A 26,872-nucleotide genomic window follows, 5' to 3' on the forward strand; every position below is an offset into this window, starting at 1 on the left:
AAAGGTCGGACAAAAGCTCAAATGTTACCTAATTTGGCTGAAAATCACAATTTAAGCTAATTTTGAGGTGCTGAGCTCATTTTTGATGTCAAAAGTCATAAAATATTAATTGCATTTTTCCATACAGTGTCATTGAACATTTCTTATAACTATGATCCCGTTTTCATGATAGATTTTCCGTTACTGTTCACCAATGTCAGCAATATCATAAAAAATGAAGAATACTACTTTAAATCCATTGTATAATGCGTTGGTTTACTGTAGATTGTCTAACTATTTTACACAAAACACCATGCGCCTCCATATCAGCAACAAAGCTTCAAAATCTCCTTAGAAAATTTTGCGCACCTAGGCGCAGAACGAGACCATGATATTCGAAAAGTAGAGGTTATTTCCCATAGAATGAATACTATGTGACCGTTCCGAAATGATTCCGAAATTTGTTCAGAATACATTAGTGAAAAAAGTATTTTTGATCTGACCACCTCAAACATATTTAAACTAAAAAGTCATAGTTTCAAGCAAATTTACCGAATGTATTTTATTCACCAAGCAAGTTCTTTCATTCTTCTACACAATGAAACTAGTTGTGCTAAAATCGGACCAAAATCAAAAGAGCAACATGCATTTGAAGTGAACAGAGCAATGGTAGTTTCGGAAATGAAAATCATTAAAAAGTCCGGACTTTGCTACGTTTAAACTCATGTTCAAAATCGTGTTCTTATCCAATGATCATAAAATTTTGAATATACATCATTCAATACATGAGAAATTTAGGAAAAATATAAAATATCAATATTTCAAAAATAAATTTTTGAGGTTTTGGCCAGCCTCCAGCCACTGTGCGCCGCACAATAAATCCAACCTACCATACAACCCCCCATCCATCTTTTAATGATCTACCGCTCCACCACTTCAGCAACGAATCTTATGCACGCGGTAAATCCCATATAAATTAGTCGTCAGTCAGCCAGTCAGTGCGTAAGGCAGGGTTATTTGTGTTTGTATGCATACATTCAATTACTTACATGTCTTGGCAGTTGCACTTGTTCCACCCGCCAGAATGAAGAGCACTTGGGAGACTGGCGTTAGTTGGAACACGATTCGTGCATTTGCTAATAATCACGCTAGCATCGTGACATATACTCTTGCGCATCTGAAATGGATTGGTGCCTTTTAGATGTAAATTCAATTATGTTTGCTAGTCACAGACGTTGTAAACATAAACTACTTGGAAGTATTATAGAAGCACGGTGTGCTCGGATTATACTTTCTGGAATAATATTTAGTTCGAAGAATTATTGGTTACCATTTTATATCACGTACAAATATACGTTACGTTGTGCGATGCTGATTACAGAACATAGTACTTAAAGCGAAGAAACCAAGTAAATAACAGATCAACAACATTAACCATTTAGTAGCTACATCACGTCAAATTTTGAATTTTCATTGCGTACCATACCTCAGACCAACAAAACGAATTAGGTTTTTAGAAGCACTTTTAGAAATTCAAATACTTGTTGGTTCACATATCCTCAAAAGGACAGTGCACTATGGTCCCAAAGCTGTATTTAGGAAGACAAAACTGTTTGCGCCAAAACCGTTGGTTTTAGATATATAGTATCTTCGGCAAACTTTGTTAGTACTTTCTTGCCGATTTTTTATATTAGGTGAATTAGAGTGGTCCTTGTGGTTAGGGTGTTCAAAGTATCAACTTCTTAGATATGTAAAATTCAGCTACATAGTGTTCTACAAAGTTAAAAATCAATCAAATTGAAGAAACATTTCTTAAAATACTATGTGGCTATCTCTAATGGTTCATGTGCTATGATTTTTGCAATATTTAAGGTAGGGTGGCTCTTTAAAAATTGGTTTTCTATTAATATCTTTTTATGTGTTAATTTCTCGCTAATACTTTGTTCTAGAGGTTTTTAGAACTTTTGTAAATACACATTTATGCCGAAACAATCTATCTCTTTTGTTTGCATAGTTACAGGCGATTTTCAAAACAAAAATGGTTTTTTTTTTCAAAGCTATATATCTTCCAACATTGCAAATGGATTTTTAATCTTTTAATTTTATTTGAAAGATCGAAACTTTTGTAGTTTTTGGTGAAAAAACTGCGGGAGCATTATTTCTGTAAAAAAATAATTAATTTTTGAAAATGGTGTATTTTTCAACAAAAATCGTTCATAACTATTCAAATAGACGAGATAATAACTTTGTTACTTCAGCAAAAATCTTCGCCATGCAAAGTTCTAAAAGTGCTGCAAACAAACTATTTACGATAAATCAATGTATGAAGTGACAAATGAAAAATAGTTATTTTAAGAGGTCACGTTTTCATCGCTCAATCTCTTATGGTAAAATCAACAGAGAAATAGTCAATGTGTGTGATAATACCGAATGTCATGGCAACTCTATTGGATTTGTAATGCAGCATTTACAGAGCTGTTTCGGAAATTTTGAGCGACAGTGTGCTACAAATTTCGGATCTAAATATCCTTTCTGTTTGCGCTTGGTAGACTGAAATCGTACGCACATTAATCTATTGTTGTTGGTGTGCCACCTACAAGACGTAGCATACTCTTGTGGTTCCACTGCGTTGTAATTCAGTTTTGAATAAGTGGTAGTGCAAAACTGAATTTTGTTGTGCGGAACTTACCAGAGTGCAAATTCTCACTCTTTTGGATCACACCGTTGCTACGTGCAGGTCACCTCCACTTTTCGGATTTTCGGTAAATTTCCAGTACTATGGAATCGAAACTTGAGTCTCTTCCTACAACATCAGGTGTTAACACTGATTCTTTCTAAACCCATAAACATGGGTAAAAACCCATAAAAATCAATGAAAAACTCGCAGTGGTGCTCCTCCAAACAATGCTTCGGCTCATGGTATAGAGCCTTTGTGTATCAAAAACTATCGAGTGCAAGCAAGGTTGGAGAAGGGTTGCACTGAAGGACGATCTGTTAAAAGATCTTCACGGGTGTCTCTTTTCAACCCCACCTAATTCTTCACTGGATTTGGCTTAAGATATGGAATTGTTTGGTTCTCTCCGGATAACGAACAAATCTGTATCTGGCTGAAACAGAAATTGCAGGTGATCAGTGGGAAGGCAGGAGACTTCCGTTTTATTGTCGAACCGTATAGCCTTCATCAGAATAAGGTATTCCTTTACATTCCTTGGAATTGCAAGGAATGTTTAAAGAGTTCTGACGTTTTGATGAGGCTAGATTTTCATAATACTGGTTCGTGAGCAGTTTTCTGGGAAATTCTGAGAACCAAGTCGATTACAGAGAAAATACAGCAGTATTTTTGCAGTATCGACGACCAATCTTTGGACTTTCTAGCAAAGCATGGTTATAAACTGAACTATGGCTTCCAAAAAGTCACGGCGAAGGTTTATAAACCTAAATCGGTTTAAGCCGAATTTGAATAACAGTATCTCTTCGGGGGTGCTGTCGTTTCGTTCTCTCAATACCCCCTCGGGGGTGTTGATATATCTGCTCATAGCGAAGTGTCATTAGTCATTTGGAAGTGAAGAATACTTCCGTATTGTCTATGTTCTATGTGTCGTTTATTTCCTTATCCCTAACCTTACCACTTCCCCAATCCTACCCATCAGGAAATGATGAAAAGACAAATCATGGCAAGGCACAAATCTCCGATCAACATAAGGAACGTGCCCTTTGAGCCAGTCGCTACTGATTCCTGATTCAGCTGGTTACGTGTGTAGGGCTAAATACTATGTTTGGAAAAAAAGTATCTCTATGATTATGTGCACTGCACACTCGTACCTTCGCTTCTCGTTTTTCCACTGATCATCTGTGTATGCAACTGGAAAATCAAATGTATTCACAAAGAACACTTCGATATTACTAGTATTCTAGCAAGGATATAGAAAATTTAGATTGAAACAAAGAGAAGATGATTTTTAGAAGCTGACTGTTGGAGAGACCCTCTTAAGTAGCACTTCAATATTAATTCATGGATGCAGAGTTTTTAATGCAAATAGTTTATTTTTATGAGAGCAATAGGTTCTTAAAAATCTCCTGAGTAGTCACCTATCTTCATATTCTGCAAATCCAAGTCCATGCTGTTGAAACAAATCTTTGAAGCTGAACTATTTTTTTTAATTTTTCCTCGAGAGTTGGAGCATTAGAAAACACAAAAATTGGCACAAAACTCAGTCTATCAGTCTATTATGCCTTCTTGAAATTGTTAGGTTCTCAAAAAAACACCCACCACTTAACTCGCTGGATTATGCAATTCTACTTCGTTGCAAATAAAAGGGACGCAATTATTTAATCATAATCACTCAATCAGATTATTTTCCATTCAAAATGAGCGAATCTCCGCTGTGTTCTAAGGAACTTTATATCTTAATGCTAAGAAAGTCGCGTCGCAGCTTTTATCTTCTTTCCGGACATCACGTAGAGTCTAGCGAAATCGATCCCGGTCAAACCATTCGGAATTTGATTCGGAATCCTAAATGGAGTCAGTATGGATTCCTGCTCAAATGTAACAACCGATTCCGAAACCAATTGAGTTGGAATCGGTTGTTGCATTTCAGTTGGAAACCATACTGACTTCATTCAGAAATCCGAACCGGTTCCGGAATCACGGTGTTCCTAAAACCGTTATTAACCAAAAAATGTCCATAAATTTGTCATACGGCATTCGAAAGCTATAGTATCCAAGCATCTTCTCAGTGAATTTCAAAATGATCCATCGAGAGATTCGAAAGAAATTGTGATCTGAAGTTTTATGACGTTTCATAAGGCTACCAGCAAACACCCACGGGTTTGGTCCTATCTCTATAAACAAAAAAATATTTATCTACTTATTTAGTACATGGTATTCGAAACATATAGTAATCAAGTATATCCCCTGCAAGTTTGAAAGTATTTCATTGACGGAATCGAAATTTATAACGGTTTGGATGTGGTATGCGGTCATAGATGGGTTTTCTACCAGACTTCAAGCGTGAATCCATGTTTGTCCATTGACTATTTGGATCGTTTATGCGTGTCGCGGTTTTTAAAGGAAAACCTTACCATTTAATTACATAAATATAATGTACAAAAGGTGTGATTTATATGGTGCGCTGAAAAAATATGAAAATAGGGTTGTCTACCAAACTTTAAATATAATGTGTAAAATAAAAAAAAAATGGATAAAAGTTGGAATGTTTACTTAAAAAGGCCATATCTCAATGGTTTGTTGACCGATTCTAATTATTTTTTCATTATTGAACAAGTAGACGTTTCATCGTTAAGTTTCATCAAGAAGAATTTTTTTGTTAATAACGGTTTTAGGAACACCGTGGAATGGGTTTAACTGGGATGCTGTCATACGGATATTATAAACTCTTTCAAGATAAATCCATTCTACCTATTTATTCTGAAGGATCGAGTGTACTCGAAAGTATGTTGTATGCACATTAGGGTGGGGCATTGTTATATGGAAAAACGTAATCAAAGCCACATCAACCGAGCACAGCACTTTTTTAATTCCTTTTGGGGTCCCAAACAACTGTGCAAAATTTGGGGTCGATTGGTGTTGACTCGGCGTAGCGCATTGCGTTTGAAATTTGTATGGAGATTAGTATGGGAAAACCTACATTTTTGCATTTTTAATTCTACAGGCTACAATTATTCCTGTAATGTGCCAACAAATAGATAGAAGTATAGTCCAGGATATGCTGAACAACTTTGCCGAAGGATGTATGGTGTTAGAATGTCTCTAAGCCAAGTTATAGCTGTTCAAAGTTCGATACATCGAATTAAATGCCAAAAATCATTTTTATTGCCAACACTGCGGGTGTACCAATGGTATTTCATATAGCATTCCAAAATAACATTATATATTTTAGTTTTACCACATTGGTATGTTTGGATGAATTATTCAAAAGCCTTAGCTCAATTTCATGAGCGTAGGTAGTTGAGCAATAGGGCGTAGTGAGGGGTGAGGGGGGATGGGTACGGGAATTTAATATGTAGAAATTATGAACTGAAATGTTGTCGAGTTGGAATGTTCAGATGAATTATTTCAAAACAATTACCCAATGTCCTACGCATAATAGTAACGATGAAATAAAACATACTGTCTCTCTTTGCCTTGACTTTTATCAATAGAAGTTACGTTACAGACTGAATCAACTGATGTCGAGTTGATATGTCAGAGAATTGCATTGATTATATTTCAGTTTAATAGGCACTATGATTTAATGGGATGCTCATTTCGATGCTGTTCGATCACCTGAAGCAAAAATTGTTATAGGGATCTGGTGGATTTCATGTTCAAATCCAGAAATTAACTTCACGCCTCGTGATCGAACAGCATAGAAATGAGCATGCTATCAAATCATAATGCGTATTAAACCGAAATATAATCCTCTGACATATCAACTCGACATCAGTTGATTCAGTCTGTAACGTAACTTCTATTGATAAAAGTCAAGGCAAAGGGAGACAGTATGTTTTATTTCATCGTTACTATTATGCGTAGGACATTGGGTAATTGTTTTGAAATAATTCATCTGAACATTCCAACTCGACAACATTTCAGTTCATAATTTCTACATATTAAATTCCCGTACCCATCCCCCCTCACCCCTCACTACGCCCTATTGCTCAACTACCTACGCTCATGAAATTGAGCTAAGGCTTTTGAATAATTCATCCAAACATACCAATGTGGTAAAACTAAAATATATAATGTTATTTTGGAATGCTATATGAAATACCATTAGTACACCCGCAGTGTTGGCAATAAAAATGATTTTTGGCATTTAATTCGATGTATCGAACTTTGAACAGCTATAACTTGGCTTAGAGACATTCTAACACCATACATCCTTCGGCAAAGTTGTTCAGCATATCCTGGACTATACTTCTATCTATTTGTTGGCACATTACAGGAATAATTGTAGTCTGTAGAATTAAAAATGCAAAAATGTAGGTTTTCCCATACTAATCTCCATACAAATTTCAAACGCAATGCGCTACGTCGGGTCAACACCAATCGACCCCAAATTTTGCACAGTTGTTTGGGACCCCGAAAGGAACCAAAAAAGTGCTGTGCTGAAAAAACGATCATTTTGCCCCACCCTAATGCACATATAAAAAAATCTAAATTGCTTCATGTCCGTCATGTTTTGAATCATGCAAAATAGTTAGGAAAACTATCTGAATGCTGCTTTTGAATAATATTTATGATTTTTCGCAAAATGTAGCATGAAGGCACAGAATTCCACGGAGTTGGAAAATTTTGACATTTACACTGTTTTATTGAATTAACCTTTACAGTACCAAGCTAAAATTTTTCTGAAAATTTTGTATAAATTTTGATCTCATTTCGTCAATTTTTGACCGAATTGGATGGAACCGACTTTAAAAGATCTGCAATTTAGTCCATGTCTATATACCGAGTAGTGTTCAAATCCGTGGACCGGTTCCGGAATTAATCCGAATTCCCTTGGGGTATATCCGGCATCCCAGTGGGGTGACGGACGAGTTTTGAAGAAACATCCCATAAATTTAAGTAATTGTATTTTGAAATGTGCTACATATGACTATTTCCCATTGATCCTTCACAACAGACATGAATTGGACCAATCTTGGCCACCGGAGAACTGTTCCGGGAGAACCTAAGAAAATGTATATATTTTTCTATCATTCCAGCGATTTGGGTTCATAGCTTTATACGAAATGCGAAGTACTTCCAATCATACGGTTCTACAGCTCCCTCAAGGCCATTCCGGCACCGGTTCCGTACGGATGGACATTTGACGCCATTTTGAAAACCAAGATGGCGGCTTCCGGTTACCACTAAATAGTGAAAACCACCATCAATATGGGTGTTATTTGAAAGAGAACGGCCAGCAAAAGCCGGAAATTGATAATTGACGCCATTTTAAAAAGCAAAATGGCGATTTCCGGTTACCACAAAACAGTGAAAAGCATCATCAATATGGGTGTCATTCGAAAGGGAGTGGTCAATAGAAGACAGAAATTGATTTTTGACGCCATTTTCAAAACCAAGATGGCGGTTTCGGGTTATCACAGTGCAGTGCAAACCGCCACCAATAATGGCGTCATTGTAAAGCGCTAGCGATCAGCCAAAGCCGGAAAATGATTTTTGACGCCAATTCGAAAACCAAAATGGCGGGTTCCTGTTCCAAAGAAACAGTGAAAACCGTTATCAATATGGGTGTCATTAGAAAAGAGATGGTCACTTGAAAACCAAGATGGCGGTTTCTGGTCACCACAACAGTCAAAAGTATTGTCAATATGAGTGTCATTCAAAAGGGGGGGGGGGGTTAATAGAAGACAGAAATTGATTTTTTCGCCATTTTCTAAGCAAAGATAGCGGCTTCCGGTTTCCACAAGGCAGTGAAAACCACCGTCAATAATGGTGTCATTGTAAAGCGGGTGGTCAGCAAAAGACGAAAATTGGTTGTTTACGCCATTTTGAAAACCTGTTCCAAGGAAACAATGAAAACCATTGTCAGTATGGGTGGCATTTGAAACGGGGTGATCAGTAGAAGACGGGAATTGATGATTGACGCCATTTTGAAAACCAAGATGGCGGCTTCCGGTTTCCACAAAACAGTGAAGACTGTCATCAAGATGGAAGTCATTTGCGAGTAGATGGTCGGCAGATACGGATATTGATTGACGCCATTTTGGAAAGCAAGATGGTGGTACCACAAAATAGTCAAAATCATCATCGGTATTGGTTTTATTTAGAAATGAACGGTCACCCAAGTAGCAATTTTTCACACCAACAATAAGTATGTGCTGTTGTGACAGACAACTAAGTTTCTTCGTGACTCAAAAGGTACAGATTTAGACTAATTTTCAATATAGTTCAGCGAAACTTTTAAAACTTGCTCCGGTTTCGTAGTCATTACTATGCGAGAATAACCGAATTAAATCATATTGTTGTCAATATGTTGAACGCAGATCTCAACAAGATTAGTTCATTCTTGCCGATGTTTACATGGGCAATATTATTATAATAATAATTTTCGATTTGGACATGTGTATTTTTCCTCGTTCAATACTGCGGATCGTGATCGTGCGTTGCATTGGAGATGTATTTGTTGATTCACGCGTTCGTGGTTGGTGTCGGTGTCGGCTTCATAGTGTGGTATACGTGCAGGTGCGTGGGGCTTTTTCGATGACTTCATCGTTTATGGAGTGATTGCTGGCCTCAATTAAAGCAGTGGATGATATCAAGAAGTTTTGACTCGTGAACCGCTGCCGAATAATGTGCTGGGGGAACGACGGCGACTGGGATGCCGCGGTTGCCTACTTTTTTCTTTACTTTGTAAGTAAAGGTTTTCCACTACTCGGGTTCTTGTTTGCCCGGCGTACCCTTCTTTTCAGGGCGGCCTAGGTGTTTCTACAGAATTACGGATTTTCGTTTCACAACAAAAAAAAGGTAAATAAACTAATAGATTTACCGACTTTTATTCCACCAAATCTCCTCTTTGCTGCACTCTGTCGATGAAGTTGATCAGCTGCTTCTGACGATGGCGGGAAGGCGGGCGGTTTCTTCCGACCGGCCGGGAATACAACGGCCGCGTTCTCCTGCTGGTGTCGTTGGCTGCGCCTGCAGCGGTCCTTGACTTTTAGCTAGGGAGGTGAGCTTGGCTCCTTTGTTGGAACCTCCCTGGCGACGATGGCGAATTATCGCCGGATCTACTCGCTCCCCGCGAGAGATCCCAGAAGTCACCGCAGTGTACTTCCCAGGGAGCACCTTTGGCCACCCTGCTTCGCTCTCCTTGAAGCTTAGCTGTGAAGGAGAGCTAGGCTCGTTCGGCTGATCCTTCACAGCGAGAGCGGAAAGGCGTCTTCTGGGTCCTTTATACTTAGCCGGAGAAGCAAGTTGTTCCTTGGCGCTTAGCTTCCTTTTCCGGCGACCCGACACCAAAACATTTGAGTACCCGAACCACGGGTCGGCACTTTTCGAACTGGATTGTCACGCGCACTTCACCGCACTGGTTACTGTGGCTGGAAACTGTTCCGGAAAAACAAAAAAACTCGGGGCGTCTGTTCGATGCCGTGGTCCGTCACTATCTAAAAACCTCGATGGCCGCCTTCTCCACGACACGAAGAAACAAACACCAACACCAAAAAACCGTGCCGCCGCATAGCTATGTGTAGCATATCCAGCACACTTATTGCAGCAAGAGGAGAGCGGTTCCCTATCCAACCCCTTTGTTTCTTGTATACAAACTTAAAACAAAAATTAGTACACCTATCTGATTACACAAAACCGTTCGACGATTGTAAGGACGTGACCCCTATCGGCCTACCCCTGAGTCGATTCCTAGTCCCACCAGGAGTACTTGCTCTAAATTTGAAGCAAATCGGACAAGTCTAGCTACCGGATCAACGTGCCTGAAGTTTGTATGGGATTTTTCGACAATTTATATGGAGATAACCCACTAGCTCGCATTTTCACCGCTAGGTGGCACAGTATGCATCGAATTATCACTGTAAATGAAAATAAGAAATATAATTTAATTGTGTACAACTTTGTCGAAGACTGCTAGTCAATTCGGCTTTGTTAAAAGAAGTTATTAAACTTTTAGCGAAGTGGTGTCTGAGTCAGTTTTGCATGGGGCCTAGCAGTGCGTGGTAGTGTATCGGTACTAGGTTCTAACAAACTAAACATTTTTGTAGAATAATGGTTAGATTTAGCTGAATAGTATGTTCGGAAGAATTGCACTACATAATACGAGTTATGTCTTGATTAGAAAATTTTAGTGCCACCTGTGACCGCATAGATGGCGCCAACACTAACTTTTCAACGGAGAGAGATAGAAATTAGGTGTCTTCTACAAATATCACCGGTTCTATTTACTATAGAATCCATTCGAAAAATGGTTTTTGAAGAAAATTGCTCAAGGAGCTTAACTTTTCGCGGCAGTGATGCCAACTATGCGATTTGTTTCAGTTAAATATTAAGTTATTTTTCCTATTACAAATATTTTAATTTTGAAGATTCTAATGCCATCGTGTTCTGTAGATATTTTTACATAAAAAACACTTATAATCTCAATATAATTTGAGCGCATCCTGAGATGCACTGTTTTGAAGGGAAGAATTCGAATTTTCTCATATAAAAATCCATTTTTATTGGCCAAAATTGAGAAAATCTTCAAACAGTCATAAAAATTGACCCTGATCTGCTAAAAAGCAACCAAAAACGTAATTTTTCATAATTTCTCGTCTACTTCACGATAAATTATGTGTGAACTTAGAATACTCAAGTTAGTTTTTTTTTATTGTTGTGCGCCTGAGATTTTATATGGGAAATAGCGTTTTTTTGCTTCAAAATATCGCTGATTTGCTATTTGGCTGAAAAAATTGGATAGTTGGCAGCACTGCCGCCAATAACTAATATATTTTCTAAACTCCTTGAACAATTTTCTTCAAAACCCATCTTACGGTTTGGTTCTAGAGTAAATAGAACCGGAAATATGTTCAAAAGGAAATCAAGGGTTTTGACAATTTACCAAAACGGGTGGGGGGGTGCTCCCATTGCCCGAGGAGTGATTGACACAAAAATTTGGGTTTTTATATATTGGCCCTAGATGAGCAATTCCTCCAAATTTGATTCAAATCCGTGAAGGTCGATTACACGTGCCTTGATCACTGCGCGTGGAATGACCCTTACATAGAATACATGGGAATTGAGAGGGACCATCAAGCCACCTGATTGAAACGATTTGGGCAGGAAGAGTGGAGTAGCCAGATTCTTGTTGTTAACATTTCGTGAACATTGCGAAGAATTTTTTCCCCACCTATTGAGGCTACTTTTTATAACAATGGCTTGCATTGTAATTGGCTTATATGGTCTTGTTATTGGAAGCAAAAGCTTCCGTAGTACATGTAAACGAAGTCACTTTCCGACCACGCAATTCCTTTTTGGCCCTTCGTACAGTAGCATGCTGAGTATGGTCAGAGAGTAATGCTTGAACACGTCATGCTTGTCGTGTAAAGATTGCTCAGTGCTATGGAGAGTGTTCCTGTTACAAAGGTGGTAGTACCACCGCCACCACTACATCTACTGACCACCCCTTTCAAATGACACCCATACTTATGGTTTTCACTGTTGTTTGTAGTAACCGGAAGCCACCATATTGGTTTTCAAAATGGCGTCAAAAATAACTTTATGACTACCCCTTTCTGATACCTATACTGATGATAGTTTTCGCTGTTTTGCAGTAACAGGAAACCGCAAACTTGGTTTTCAAAACTGCATAAACAATCAATTTCGTACTTCTTCTCACCAATCCCTTTCAAATAACACCTATATCACAGAGAACAGACATCCATGATCGAACAAAAATATTTAAAAAACGTGTGTAAACATTTGAATTAATATACTAAAAACACTAGCGCCGCCACACCAACCTATCCCAACTATCTGTCAAATCGATTCCGGAACCGGTTCGAAATCCTGGATGGATTCAGCATGGAATCTAGCTCAAAGAAAACAACCGATTCCGACTCTATCGGTTGACGCATTTGAGCTGGAATTCATGCTGGAAGTCCGAATCGGTTCCGGATTAGTTTGACTGGGTAGAGGAATAACCGCTGTCAATTCTGTCGCACTCAGCCACAAAAAAACATGACGACAGTAGCGCACCTGGTTTAGATATCCAAACTACCTTCGAAACCGTTAGAGATTTTACACAAGTTGAATGCTGAAGATGGACGTCTGTTCTCTGTGCCTATATTGATGGTAGTTTTCACTGCTTTTTGGAAACCGGCAGCCGCCATCTTGGTTTTCAAAATGGCGTCAATCATCAATTTCCGTCTCCTGCTGACACACTCCTTTCAAATGACACCCATATTGATGACGGTTTTCACTGTTTCTTTGGAACATGAACCCGCCATTTTGGTTTTCGAATTGGCGTCAAAAACCAATTTCCGGCTTTTGTTGATCGCTAGCGCTTTACAATGACGCCATTATTGGTGGTGGTTTGCACTGCACTGTGATAACCGGAAACCGCCATCTTGGTTTTGAAAATGGCGTCAAAAATCAATTTCTGTCTTCTATTGACCACTCCCTTTCGAATGACACCCATATTGATGATGCTTTTCACTGTTTTGTGGTAACCGGAAATCCCCATTTCTTTTCAAAATGGCGTCAATTATCAATTTTCGGCTTTTGTTGACCGTTCTCTTTCAAATAACACCCATATTTATGGTGGTTTTCACTGTTTTGTGGTAACCGGAAGCCGCCATCTTGGTTTTCAAAATGGCGTCAAATGGAGCTGTAGAACCGTATGATTGGAAGAACTTCGCATTTCGTATAAAACTATGAACCCAAATCGCTGGAATGATAGAAAAATATATACATTTTCTTAGGTTCTCCCGGAACAGTTCTCCGGTGGCCAAGATTGGTCCAATTCATGTCTATTGTGAAGGATCAATGGGAAATAGTCATATGTAGCACATTTCAAAATACAATTACTTAAATTTATGGGATGTTTCTTCAAAACTCGTCCGTCACCCCACTGGGATGCCGGATATACCCCAAGGGAATTCGGATTAATTCCGGAACCGGTCCACGGATTTGAACACTACTCGGTATATAGAAACTGGACTAAATTCCAGATCTTTTAAAGCCGGTTCCATCCAATTCGGTCAAAAATTGACGAAATGAGAGCAAAATTTAAACAAAATTTTCAGAAAAATTTTAGCTTGGTACTGTAAAGGTTAAAAAAGTTTTATTTTGATGAAATGTATCGGAAAAACTACAAGAGGCAGCCCTATGGGGTTGCACGAACTGTAGACGTAGGACTATACTACTTAATGTAAAATATTTATTTTCTTAGTACTTAGTGTGTGATAAAAAAAACACCCGGACCGGTGAAGAAAAATCGAATTTTAGACAATATAATCACATCTCATGTATAGAACAAGCTTTCTAGATGCTCTCAAACAGATCCTGAAAGTTCAAACACCCATGGATAACCCCAAGTTTGTAGATGTGTTTCGATGCCACAGGATTGTAAAATGGTTAATATTAAGTCATGAAATTTCAATTCTTCCGTGACAATTTTTTTGCCTGCAAAATGCCCTGTGTGTATGCAAAGCTCATGATTTGTTGGGATTGATTGGAAAATGCTTCCCAACGCTGCGCATTGCATACATACAGGACATTTTGCAGGTCACCAGAAGCTGTTCATTTTACCACCGCCACATGTTCATTTTACCCACTCGCTATAAACATGTCTCATTTTTGGACATGTTTAGAAATCAAGAATCATGTTTGAAAAAATGTGTTTATGACGAAATATTTTTACCAGATATGTACAAAACATGTTTAACAAGAAACATAAGGTGATTGTAATATCTCATTCACTTATAAGTTAGAAAATAATGACTTTGCTTAACGTGTTCATTTTGCCGCCAGTTCCCCTACCTACCAACACATTCGCCCCAAACATTGAACCCAAGCGCACAATGCAAAATGAGTCAACGCTGATGATGATGGGTAGAGCGAAAGAGACAACTAGTACCACCACGACACTATTAGCGCATTTCACCAAAATTCCACACGGCCTTTCCCGATTGAAAGGAACGGCCGCGCTTAGCCGATCTGTCATAATATCGTGATTTTGCATAGCGAAGGGCTGAATGATAACACATTTTGTTCCAAAAAACAGCCCTGCGTTATGCAACACTTTGTGCAGGTTGATTATACCAGTTGCAAGTGGGGCCAAATTCACCAAGTTCCGTAAAATTCCTTTTAAATTACAGAATTGATAAAATTGCTTAGATGAGCTAAACTAATTAATCAAATCCTGTTTTAAAAACTGTCCTTGCGTTTAAACCAATATGGGAAGCTTATTACTACCACTACATTACTTAATTTCAAGCGCGAATAGCAAATACATGTGCTAGTTAAACCAAAAATTTACTGGCAACATTACAGCGGCATTTAGGAAGCAGTTGGAGCGGTCGCCTGTTGGACGACACAGTGTAGCGTCCCTCCACAGCCAATGTAACGGACTTCTAGCTCAGCAACACTGGCTGTAAAAACACAGCGCAGTGATCTGCTTCACCAGCCGTTCAACAGGGAACTGAGCGTGTCTGGCCAAGTCCGTTCTTTAAATAGTCGATGATGACGTCATTCATAGAATCGTTGCGCGCTAGGTACACCAATTCGTCGTACAGGGCTTGGGAAGCGCTATCTTCTGTGTGTTAATGCGCGATATTTTGACAAGGTTGTATATTATTTAATTTTTTAATGCTATGATATCAAAAATCTTTGGGTTTATCTATTGGAATCTATTCTTAGAAGTATTTCGGGGCGATTTGTGCAAAAAATTTGAAAATTTATCGTGAGATGGCTGAATTATATGCGTTTAAAATTGGACCACTTTTCGTTACATACCATTTTTGTAGAATTTCAGAGTGCACCCCCATATCGAAAACAAAGACGTAGTCCTACGTCAAAAGACGTATTTGTTGTTTATTGCATTGAATTTGTTTCAAAAGTTTGTTTGTGCTATCTTAGTTTGTAACAGCCAGCAGAATGGTCAAAAATTGCCTAACATGGTTTAAAGCAAAATGGTTTTCATCTTAGAGAAAAGAATTTGTAATAAAAACTCAAAAATAACACAAAAATGGCCATTATATTGATTATTACAAACTAAGATGGCATAAATTAAGCAGAAATAGATGAAACTCGACACAATAAACAACGAATGGAACTTTTTTTTTGATAGATTTTATTGAAAGTAAACTTTGTTAATTCAATAAAACAGTGAACATGTCAATATTTCCAAGTGACTTGGACCAGTGGTTCTGGTTGGAATTTTAATGAAAGAAACAGCTTAAATTTCTTGTTCTTGCCTATATTCTCAAAATCCGGTTGGGGAATTATCGTATGAAAACAATTTTTGGACCACTCTAGCGTACAAACATCATATTCTGGTTGACCAACATTGTAAATCAATCTTTACCGAAGTGGAACATCAAAGTACCCAGAACGCACCTGGCTGACCTGACTACAAATGATAATTTCACAACTCCATCCTTCAAGCGTTCAACCCAACATTCCTCAATCCGCAACACTGCTCTCTTCCGAAACGGCTCCGTTACCATCGAAAATCGAACTTCAAACGAAAAACTATACCCGCGTAAAATTTGATTTCACCCAACCAAATAGTCGATACAACGTGAAACATACAAACAAGGGATAGCAAAAAAGTGGCACGTTATCAATAAGCATATACGCAGCAAGCTAATACAGGAATGAACCAGTAACCAAAACCAATAACATCAGACAGAATTACATATTGCAATTCGAGTAATTTTAAGAAACACGTACGAAGAGAGCTACACAAACGATAAATTTAGTTACACCATATTGAAAGCTGTAAAGTATATACAACAATTTTGTCAAAAGAAAAACAATTGAGAAAACAAAATGCTGTTTAATACCTAGATTATAAGCGATGATGGCAACAAAATTAAAAAAGGGGAAAAAGTGTTAAAAGTATATTTTCTCCTGTGTTAACAGTTAAAGGTAAGCTAATTATAAAAGAAAAAGTGACAAAGTAACGCTAACTGGAAATTGTTTTTAAAACTGTTGTGTTCCTGGAACGGTGAGCAAGATGTTGGACGACCTGAAAGATCTGACCGTTAAAAAATTTAGGGAATTAGGTTAAAGTGTAAGTAATTGGACGATCTTTATGACTACTTTCCTATAATAGAGGTGCTACTTTCATATATCGCTCGAGGCAACGAAAAAAACAACACCGAAAAACTCTGTCTTAGCCTCCCCTACTCCACATCACTTTCCTTACGGTGTTGCTATTGATTTGCATCAACAACAGAAAAGAGAACAACAATCTTGTATCTTGTGCCAAAAGTTCCATCAAGGAGAAAAAAAGAAGCAGATATACACAACCTAACACAAAGAACTCATACACTCGGGTTCGTGTTTCAGTTATGGCAAAGGAAATTATTTTGCATAATCTTCTCATCTTCTCCAACCTAGAAGGGCTTGCGGGGTGAACACACTTTGTCTGACAGTAAACTTTGGATCTTTTCTTCCGGAGCAAACCACGTTCAGCGTAAGTAAAAGAAGGGCCAACCCGGCCTTGCGCTGTGAAGTTTCTCTCGTCCGATTATAGATATGATAAATTATTTCATTTTCCCCAACCGTTTTAGTGCTCGATTCTAGTCTAGCCCTAGCAGGCTGTTCGGAATCGACGACGATGGCAGTGATGATCTTACAAATTGTGCCGATTCAATGAACCCCGGAGCTCGAGTAAGCTTTCCCGTGGATAAGATCATTTGTTAATTATGGAACATATTCAGAAATTCGAACTGAGTCAAAATGTTACGCAATTCAAATTCCTTCCAAAAAATTTTTTTGAAGGGTTTCAGTTCTGAATAAGGCATGCTTTTCGCATATTCTAATGTGTCATAATCACTGTGTCAACAGCCGATTTCTCTATACCTCAAACACATAGCTATTTTCAAACTATCACTGCACTATTATTTCTTTCGAATCAGGCCTCTTGCATCATCGGAAAATCCAGTGTCCTCGTAGTTACCTTCATTTCCCTAATCCCTTCCCGGAAAGGTTTAGTTCACACCGTCTGAATGTCATAGAGTTAAGGACACCCCACCCGAAGCGACGCGTCGCCAGCTGCGATGGGAGAAATAAACCAAACCCTGCTGTGTGGTTACATAGAAAAAGAGCATAGTTGTGTCATCTAGTCTCTTCTCACTCACCACATGATGATTCGGAAGGCTTATGCAGCGTTGCCATAGTTGCGGATTTTTCCGCAATCTTGCGGATTTTCCGCAATTTGAAATAGAGTGGCGGATTTTTCTGCGGATTTTCTGCATTTGCGGATTTTTTGCGGATTTTTCATGAATGAATCAAATGGTTGGCCTTAATTTTTCAATTTTAAATTGTATGTTTAATCACAATACGAACATTATATTATTTTAATAAATTAAATTATGCAATCATTGGCGTACAGGGATGTAGCCGACTTTGACATATAGGGGAACATGGGGAGACTTGACCAGGTTTTCAGCTAAAGCTGCATAACTCTCTAAAAAGTTTTCAATCCTTCAAAACTCATTGAGATATGATGTAGAAAGGTAATGTGCATGCTTATGATTTTTTTGCAGAATTTTTAAATTATTTTTGCAAAAGATATAAAAGTTTTTCGGTGAACGTTTTCTCCGGTTAACTGCGGGGAGACTTGACCAAGGCCTGGAGAAACTTGACCAAGCAAAAATTGAAAAACCAGGACAAAAAATATAGACATAAAACATACTGTAATCCTTTTTTCCATATTGTCCAGATCCTCAGGTAACAGTAAAAAATATAAAAGGGTTGCGTTTCATAAATTTCGATTTTTAAATGTATTTCATTTTAAGGATTATCGGTACTGCTTACATTGCATGTTCACACGTTACCAAATTATCCATATTACTGCTAACCTTGACTACTAATACTAAATTATATAGCCTGGTATTTTAGGTGGGATTTTTGTGTGACGTGATTAACATTAACAGTAGTAGTAGATACCACAGCGTAGTAAATATCAGAAATTTGGTATCCTTCTTCAGATTATTGTCACTTGGTCAAGTCTCCCCAACATTGGTTCTTACGTTCGATGTCGTGAAAATTTTAGTAATAATAATTCCAATGTTCTGATTAATGTAAAATCGTTTCACTATAAGGAATAAGATGTGATATAAGTACTTTGAATGTAATTATTAGTCGAGTAGATATGTCTATACAAAATTTGAAAAAAAATTACATAATTTAACTTAAATGTATTAATTACGGAATATTTTCTATAAGGAAAGGATTTTTTATTCCAAACTTTTAAAATTACCTTTTAAAATTACAAAGCATAGAATTTTTTTTGAAAATTTTTTGGAACCTAATGGACTTCGTCATAGCCAATAATAGAATTCTGCGCTTGGTCAAGTCTCCCATGTTTCCCTACTCACTTAACTCAGCTATAAAATTTCCGGACCGAGTAAACAATTGATTTCGAAACGGCAAAGTAAATTTTGGTTGCTGAACCTCAGCGAAATAGTTTCAGCAACCATTGAGAACTCAATAAAAATACATTAAGTGTTGATTATTTTCGACCGTGTTCCTTATCAGCTTGCTGTGGAAAAGCTAAGGCGGACTAGACTGCCGGACTGGCTGACTAATTGGATCTTCTCGTACCTTACGAACCGTAGCGCCTCGGTGCAACTTGGATCTATACTCTCGGATCCTTTCCACATTTCATCTGGCGTTCCTCAAGGGAGGAACTCTTCTATTTGTGCTCATTGTGAACAACCTCTGCAGTGAATTATCGTCTTTTAAAGTCATGTATGCTATTGATCTGAACATTTACCGTGTCATAACAACTATGATAGACTGTTGTGCATTGCAAATGGACGTCGATAGGATCATTGACTGGAGTGACAGAAACGAAATGAGTGTGAATATTCAAAAATGCAGCACAATCACTTTTTCACGAGTTGGACTCATCAAACGCAACACTATGCATTACACTGGTACGCAGTATTCCAGAATATGGCGTTACTGTTTGGGCTCCTTATCACACCATACATATTAATCGTATCGAACGGGTACAGAAGAACTTTATCAGGTTTGCACTTCGTCGGTTACCCTGGCAAAATCGTTTCCAGCTTCCTCCATATGAAGATCGCTGTACCCTCATCAATCTCCCTACGTTACGAGACAGAAGGATCTTTCAAAAACGACTTTTCATTTTCGACCTTCTGACAGACAACGTAGACTCTCCTGCGCTTCTAGTAAAACTTGACCTCAACGTTCCTGGAAGATCTTTCCGAAGAATTGATTTTTTCCTACGCTCCACACATTGCACGCAGTACAATCCTTTGGATGTTTGCTGTCAACTCGTCAACAGTGTCTATCATTTGTTTGATTTTAATATTAGTAAAGAATCGTTCAAATTAAAAATAGGTTTAAGTTAGTGTGCGATGTAACTTTTTTTTAATCGACGGCAATACAAGTGTTGAAGTTCGACAAAAAATACTATAAACTGAGATTGTTTCTTCGATTCCGCTTTTCTCGTTGTTTCAACTATTCGCTAAGTATTACTTTAAATTTTTAAGCATTAAAATTCAAAAACGCTAAAGTTTTAAAACTTTACAGATTTCAAAGTCTATAATTTTGAAAGCATAATGCTTTAAAATCAAATTTATGAATATTTAATTTTTTTGTTTTGAATTTATGAATATTTTTCTTATTGATTTTCAATTTATTAAATTTCAAAATTCTTGGATTCTCAAATTTTTATATTTCCGATTTTTAAATTTTGAGAAGAAATGGAACTTTAAAATCTTTGAATTTTAAAGTTTTTAATGTTTAATCCTTTAAACCTTATGTTTTTTAACTTTTTAATTCCCAAATTTTGATTTAATTTATATATCACAAAATTTTCGATTAACATATCTTCAAATTTTAAAATCTATAAATATTTAAATGTTTAACTTCTTGAATTCTTAAATATATTTACTATTGAATTTAATTTTTTTAACGATTATATTTTTAAATTTTTATGCATTTCAACTTTTAAAATTCAAAATTTCAAATTAAATGTTTAGGCCTGTAAATTTTTAAATTTCCATTTTTGAACCTACAAAAAAAATATTTTAATTGCTTATTAGATTTTTAAATCTTCAATTTTTTAAATTTCTGGATTCCAAATTTTCAACTTTTTAAATTTTTGAATCCTCAGATTTTAATATTTTTTTTAAATTTTTATATCTTTCAATTTTCAATTTTTAATTCCTTTAAACATTTAAATTTTTGAATATTGAAAAGATTTTTTTTGAAGTTTTAAACAACGTTTTTTTTTAATTTCATAGTTTTTAGATTTAAAAAAAATTTAATTTCTAAAATTTTAAATCAATTAACTTGAAATTTTGAGGCATTTTGATTTTTAAATTAGTGAGTTCCTGAGATAGATTGTTTTTATTTCGATTATAGACGTTTTAGCCTTAGGGTCATTTGCCTCCTTTTTCAGGATAGAAAAATCTCTTTAGAAAACTCTCTAACTCTATGTGCGAGATTGATAATTGAATCCAAGTGAGCTGCGAACGATTTATTATCTACGCTATGCCCGCCCCTTTGAATTTGATTGACGCATCCTCAAATTTTTGTGCTTTTTGGTCATTTTTCAGTTCAGGCTTTTTTAATTTTTCGATGCTTTTATTTTTTAATCTTCATTATTTTTTATTTTTGGAATTTATTAGGTTTTAATTGTGATTTTTCGATCATTTAATTTTCAATTTTTATATTTTCAATTCATGATTTTTTTAAATGTTCCTTTTTGAAAATTTCTGGTGCGCAGAACTAAATATGCGTCTGGTCGAATTTCCGTAGCTCCTTTAGTTCATTGAGAAAGTGGATTTTCTCCCAAATTCAGCGGCGAGTGTGGAAAAAGTTTTCAGTCAAACATTTGAAAATTGAAAAATAAAAGTTATTCATACATATCGATAATAGATTGTAAAAAAGCTTGAAAAGCCCTTAACGGTGAAAAAAAAATTATTGCTTGCGGATTTTTGCGGATTTTTACGTCAGCCAGTGATATCAAATTTGCGGATTTTCCAAAATAAATAATGGCAACGCTGGGCTTATGTCACCGCTGATACTGCTGCTGTAATGCGTATTACCACCGTAAAAAGCACTGCTGAAAGGTTTTACATAATTAAATGGCTAAAGTCCAAAAAGGGGGTAATCCGAATTTTTTATTGTTTACATGAAACGGAAAAAACTGCCGCATTTCTTAATTAGCAAACTTTTTTATTGTTCAACTACATTAAGTTATTAGGAGTTCATTGATTCTCGATACTTGGAAATACTGCTACGTTTTATGTGAATCATTTTTCCACATTTATTCATTCATCCTATTTTTCATTATTACTGTCTATATTAGACAAAGTTTATTGCTAAATCGTTTACTTTCTTTTCGTTGCTTGTATTACGTTTACTAGTGAACTTGATTATACGGATTTTGTCCCCAAGTGTACATAAATTCAATCGAATTCTACCCGAAGAAAAACAATTTTAACATCAACAATGGAACATCATTGCAATTCATATGCCACCATTATCGCTTCTAATGCGGAGATAGTGGCTTGTAAAGGATTCTGCAAGGCCACTTTCCATGTTAGATGCTCGCAACTTAGTGCCGAGATGTACGCGCTGGTGAGATCCGATTCGTCAATATTCTGGATATGCCCGGGCTGCCGTAAATTGATGAGCAGTGTTCGTTTCCGGGACGCTCTTGGTTCCACAGGTGAATTTGACAAAACTCTTGTTGGGAAACAAACGCATATAATGGAGGATTTGAAAGGTGAATTAAAAAAGAATGCTGAAATGATCGGCTCCTGTGAACCCCACAGAACCGCTCACCCTGGCCAACGATCAGCGACAGGCCCAAGACCGCGGGTTCTTATCGTTTCCCCTCAAAGCGACAGAAGTGCCACGGAAGTGTTTTGCGGAGACAGAAACGCGAGCACCGATTTGTCCGTCCCGATTGTCACTGTTGCGCCCCGTAAGTCAAAGTTTTTGTTGTTCCTGTCTAGATTTTCACCATCTGCTACTGTAGAAGAGATTTCCAAACTTGTACCACTTAATTTGGAAATGCACAATCCAATGGACGTAGTGAAATTGGTGAAAAAAGATGCGGACCTAAATCAGATGACTTTTGTGTCATTCAAGGTGGGACTTCCTTTGGAAATGGAAACAAGGGCAATGCAACCCACGAGTTGGCAAAAGGGAATATATTTCTGGAAGTTCAAGGATCGTGGATTTCGTGGAACAGGCCGTTCCGACTGTACCTCCTCGCCAAATGACAATCCAGCGCAATAGATTACCTACTACAAATCATTCTGTTAGGCATGAACCTCGCTTAAATAACCATTCACCGAATTCTAATGTGGAGACGTAACTAGCAAACATAAACCCTGGATTAGGACAATCACATATGCGCGATTTGGAATAAAATATGAACATTGTGAAAAGCGGCGAACGACAGAAAGATGTGTACCAAGATGAGAGAATGGTGGGAACATTTGCTACTTTTGAGTGTATTAGTTTTATACTTGCAAAATTAAGCATGGCGGCCGGGGCCCTTGAAGTTAATATAAAGATCCGGACGAGCATCCGGATTCTTCAACGCACGATGAAAAGTGAAAAGATGCCGAGCTTCACCTCGGATTTACCAATTAGAACACTTAGGGGCACTTTTTACCTCGAAAAAAAAATAAATTAACTAATAATGACAACCTCACTCTCAAACGGAAAAAAAATGTGTACACCTGTATCCGTCTTGGATGTGTACCTGTCTTCAATTGAACAAGACTACGATATCCACACATTTACCGATACTTACCTTGATTCCAGCATTGTAGACAAAATGTTATTCTCTCCCGACTTCTCTGTACATAGATGTGACAGAAGGAGTAGTAATAGCGATAAGGGTTACTTATTTATTTATTAAAATAATCCATCTGACAAAAAGTAGTCTTAATGAATAGCAGGAGTCAAGTCATAAAAATTGTAGAACGCGAACTTGTGCGATGGTTCACCAAACTCCAACAGATCCTCGACCGAAGAGAAAGTTCTAATACTTGCGGTTATCGGTTCGTTAAATCCAAACGTCATACGGTGGAATCTAGGTTGTATGTAGTAAGCCAGATGAGCGTAGAGAATGTTGCGAGGCACGAAAATCAAGAATGGACGGGATCTTCGGGGAGTCAATTTCAGCGTTAAGAAGCTTTGCTATGAATACTACATGCTGAAGCTGTCTGCGTTGTTCCAGTGTGTCGAGACCGATCAAGCGACATCGAGCAGGATACGGTGGAAGGTTTAGAGGATTCCGCCATGGAACGTCTCGTAGTGCGAGTCGGACAAATCTCTTCTGCACCCGTTCAATCCGTAAGTTTCATGTAAACTGATGGGTGCTCCAAATCAAAGAAGCATTTTCCAGAAGTGGGCGAACCAGCGAACAATATAACGCCTTCATACAATGCGGGTCCTTGAAATCCCGGCAGATTTTAGAAATAAAGCCGAGTTGTCGGGTTGCTTTAGAGATTAAAGCTGAGCGATGCTGATTGGATGTTAGCTTTGTATTTAACAAAACGCCGAGGTCGCTGACGCAATCAACTCTAGTGGGCCTTTGCCAATCGATTTGGTAGTCGTAACGTATCGGACTGAACATGCGGTGAAAAGTTATGACTTGGTATTTTGCAACGCTAATAATTAGCCAGTTTCTACGACACCAGTTAGCGAATGTATCCAGAAGTTCTTGAAGACGGATGCAGTCGTCGATAGATCGAACTACGAAGTACAATTTCAAATCATCGGCGTAAATGGAGGAAGTGCACTCATCCCTGTTCATTCCAGGATAACGGGCACTGGCTGCTAACAACGAAGCAGTGTGCGTGAAGCTCAGTAAAGAAACAGGCAGTATCTTTCTCTGTTGCGGTTATATTCCATCGGCATCCAGTATCATACGATATATTTCGTTCTTCTCGCTTATTGAATCGATTACCGAGGCCCTTTGTCCCGATGATGATCTTATTGTAGTTGGCAACTTTAACCTAGCTTGAAGTGGAACCAACTGCAACATGACACAAATAATACTTTCTACCTACCGTACAAAATAATCTCTACATGTGAGTTTACTTTTGTGGATGGGTTCTCTGCTGCTCGGTTGATGCAAATTTGTGACATTCCGAATCAAAATAACAACTACTTAGGCCTTGTTTTTACGGCGGATACTGACAAATGTAATCTTTTAAGTACTGATCCAGTGATAAAACACGAATGTCATCACTATGCGCCGATTAAACGTTAAAACCAGGGATGTTATGCACCTCAGAGCTAATAAAGAGACGAATAACAAACGCTCTTTGCACTTTTCATGCGAACCAACGCTCTTCTCTTTCACAATAAACCTCTTCACTCCAATGTGTGTTGCTTCCACACGTGTATTCTACTCTATAACTGCACACCACAAAGAGTAGAAATAAAGATGCTCTTTGTGTGTATCTTGATCCCACGCGCACGTAAGTAGAAAAGGCAACCAAAAAACATTTTTTCAACGTTCTTCCGATCAAACTTTATCTGAATTGTAGTTTGATTCGCCTTCCTACCTGCTTTCAAGTGCTGGGAGGCACAAAAAAGTGGCTCTTCAAGGTGACCCTTTGAACGAAATTGTGCAGCTCTTGGTGCACAGATCTTACTCTTTTTCGTTTTCAAGTTTATCTTTGTGCGGTCGTTCTGCACATCGCAGTGTTTTTGTGCTGCTCTATTTTTAGTCGGTGTATTTCGCTCTTTGTGTGAGCAAATAACAAGCCTGACTAAAACGCAGCAGATACCCTGAATGGTTTACTTCGTCATTGATTAAATTAGATAAAAAAAGTCCATAATAGGGTTGTCACCTCTGGTAAGACTTTTACCCGGAGATTTTCACTAAATTGGAATAAGCTTCATAAGAAACATGAGTATCACGCTTAAGTCAGGCAGAAATTTGTATTAAAGTGATCGATATTTTTGAGTTCTTTAATCTTTAATTCTATTACCTATTGCGTTCCAAAGAAACAAGTATAAACTCTTTTCATTTCATTTGTTGTGGCAAAGCATAATGCGCGCTGCTGTTCCATGCCGTTCACATAAAGCACTAATCAGGAAGAATCTCCACTCACTCTCGATGTGGAGGGTAAGCTGAACGAATATAGCTGTTCGCCACAGCTAGCACAAAGAGGAGAGTGAAGCATCAAGAAATGAAAAGCATCGTATGAAAAGGATATTGTGGTCTCTTCGGGAATTTTTAGAGGGGCGCGAAAAAATCCGTATATTCCTTACCATAGTTACCAGGAAGCTTCGAACAAAGCTCTCCTCACAGGCCAACAGTTGAGGACCACTGCAGCAGCAGCCAGTGTTAACACGAAAACAAATGAATTCAACACTATAAAAGATAAAATTATCCTTCTTCTCACCAGACTCGGAGAAATTTATATAAAACCAGCAGGTCCGAAAAAACCAAAGCCTTCGGCTCAAACCCGGAGGGATGGCAACACTAGTCCATAAATTGCAATTCAACTTAAAATAGGTTATATATCGAGTGTCCTCACATGTGAGGTACAACCTAACGCACCTAAATGGCGATCGAATTGACTATCTTTTCTTGAAACCTCGGAAAACGAACGAGAAACCCAGAGTGAACGATAAGTGGGGTTACACTTTTTCTGATTCTATCTAGTATTGGGTTTACCTTCAAGGTCAACTTTGATCGATAATGGCAAAAAAGCTAAAGCTTATTTTGAATTTTCCCAAATGACACTACACGTGGATCAGTTGAAACGATTTCAAAACTGCAAAAAAGTCGATAACGGAAGAATGTGGGTGCCCTTTTTGGACTTTAGCCATTCAAATGAAGTTGGTATGATAACGATATGTACGGTTCACGAGGTGATAGGAGACGACAAAAATCACTTCGGCATTAAAATTCAAAAACTGTTTTTTTCTTCGTCGGTCGAGTCAAATGACGAGCAGGATGTTCTCGCACATTTCACCATTCCCATCAGGCTGCAAGCATTCAGCAGGCACCCGTGTCGAGCCGTGCGCGCGCTTTTGGTGGGGGGATATCTTCTACCCTGCGGAGTCAGTGTCTGTACACTCATCACTACTTTGAAAGCGGAAGATGGTTGATTAAAAATGCATACGTTGAGGTTGCGGAAAACGGTAAAAGGGTTGAGGAATTTGAATAAGAGAGACTCGTTCGTCGCCAGATTTGTG

General features: G+C 37.8%; 1 protein-coding gene across 1 annotated transcript in view; it reads left to right on the plus strand.

Annotated features, from left to right (window-relative positions):
• Positions 1–26,872, plus strand: part of LOC131688935 (uncharacterized) — a 463,009-nt gene that overhangs the window by 183,544 nt on the left and 252,593 nt on the right. The window lies entirely within an intron of this gene.

The sequence above is a fragment of the Topomyia yanbarensis genome, chromosome 3 (genome assembly GCF_030247195.1).
Source record: "Topomyia yanbarensis strain Yona2022 chromosome 3, ASM3024719v1, whole genome shotgun sequence".
NCBI classification, from domain to species: Eukaryota; Metazoa; Arthropoda; class Insecta; order Diptera; family Culicidae; genus Topomyia; species Topomyia yanbarensis.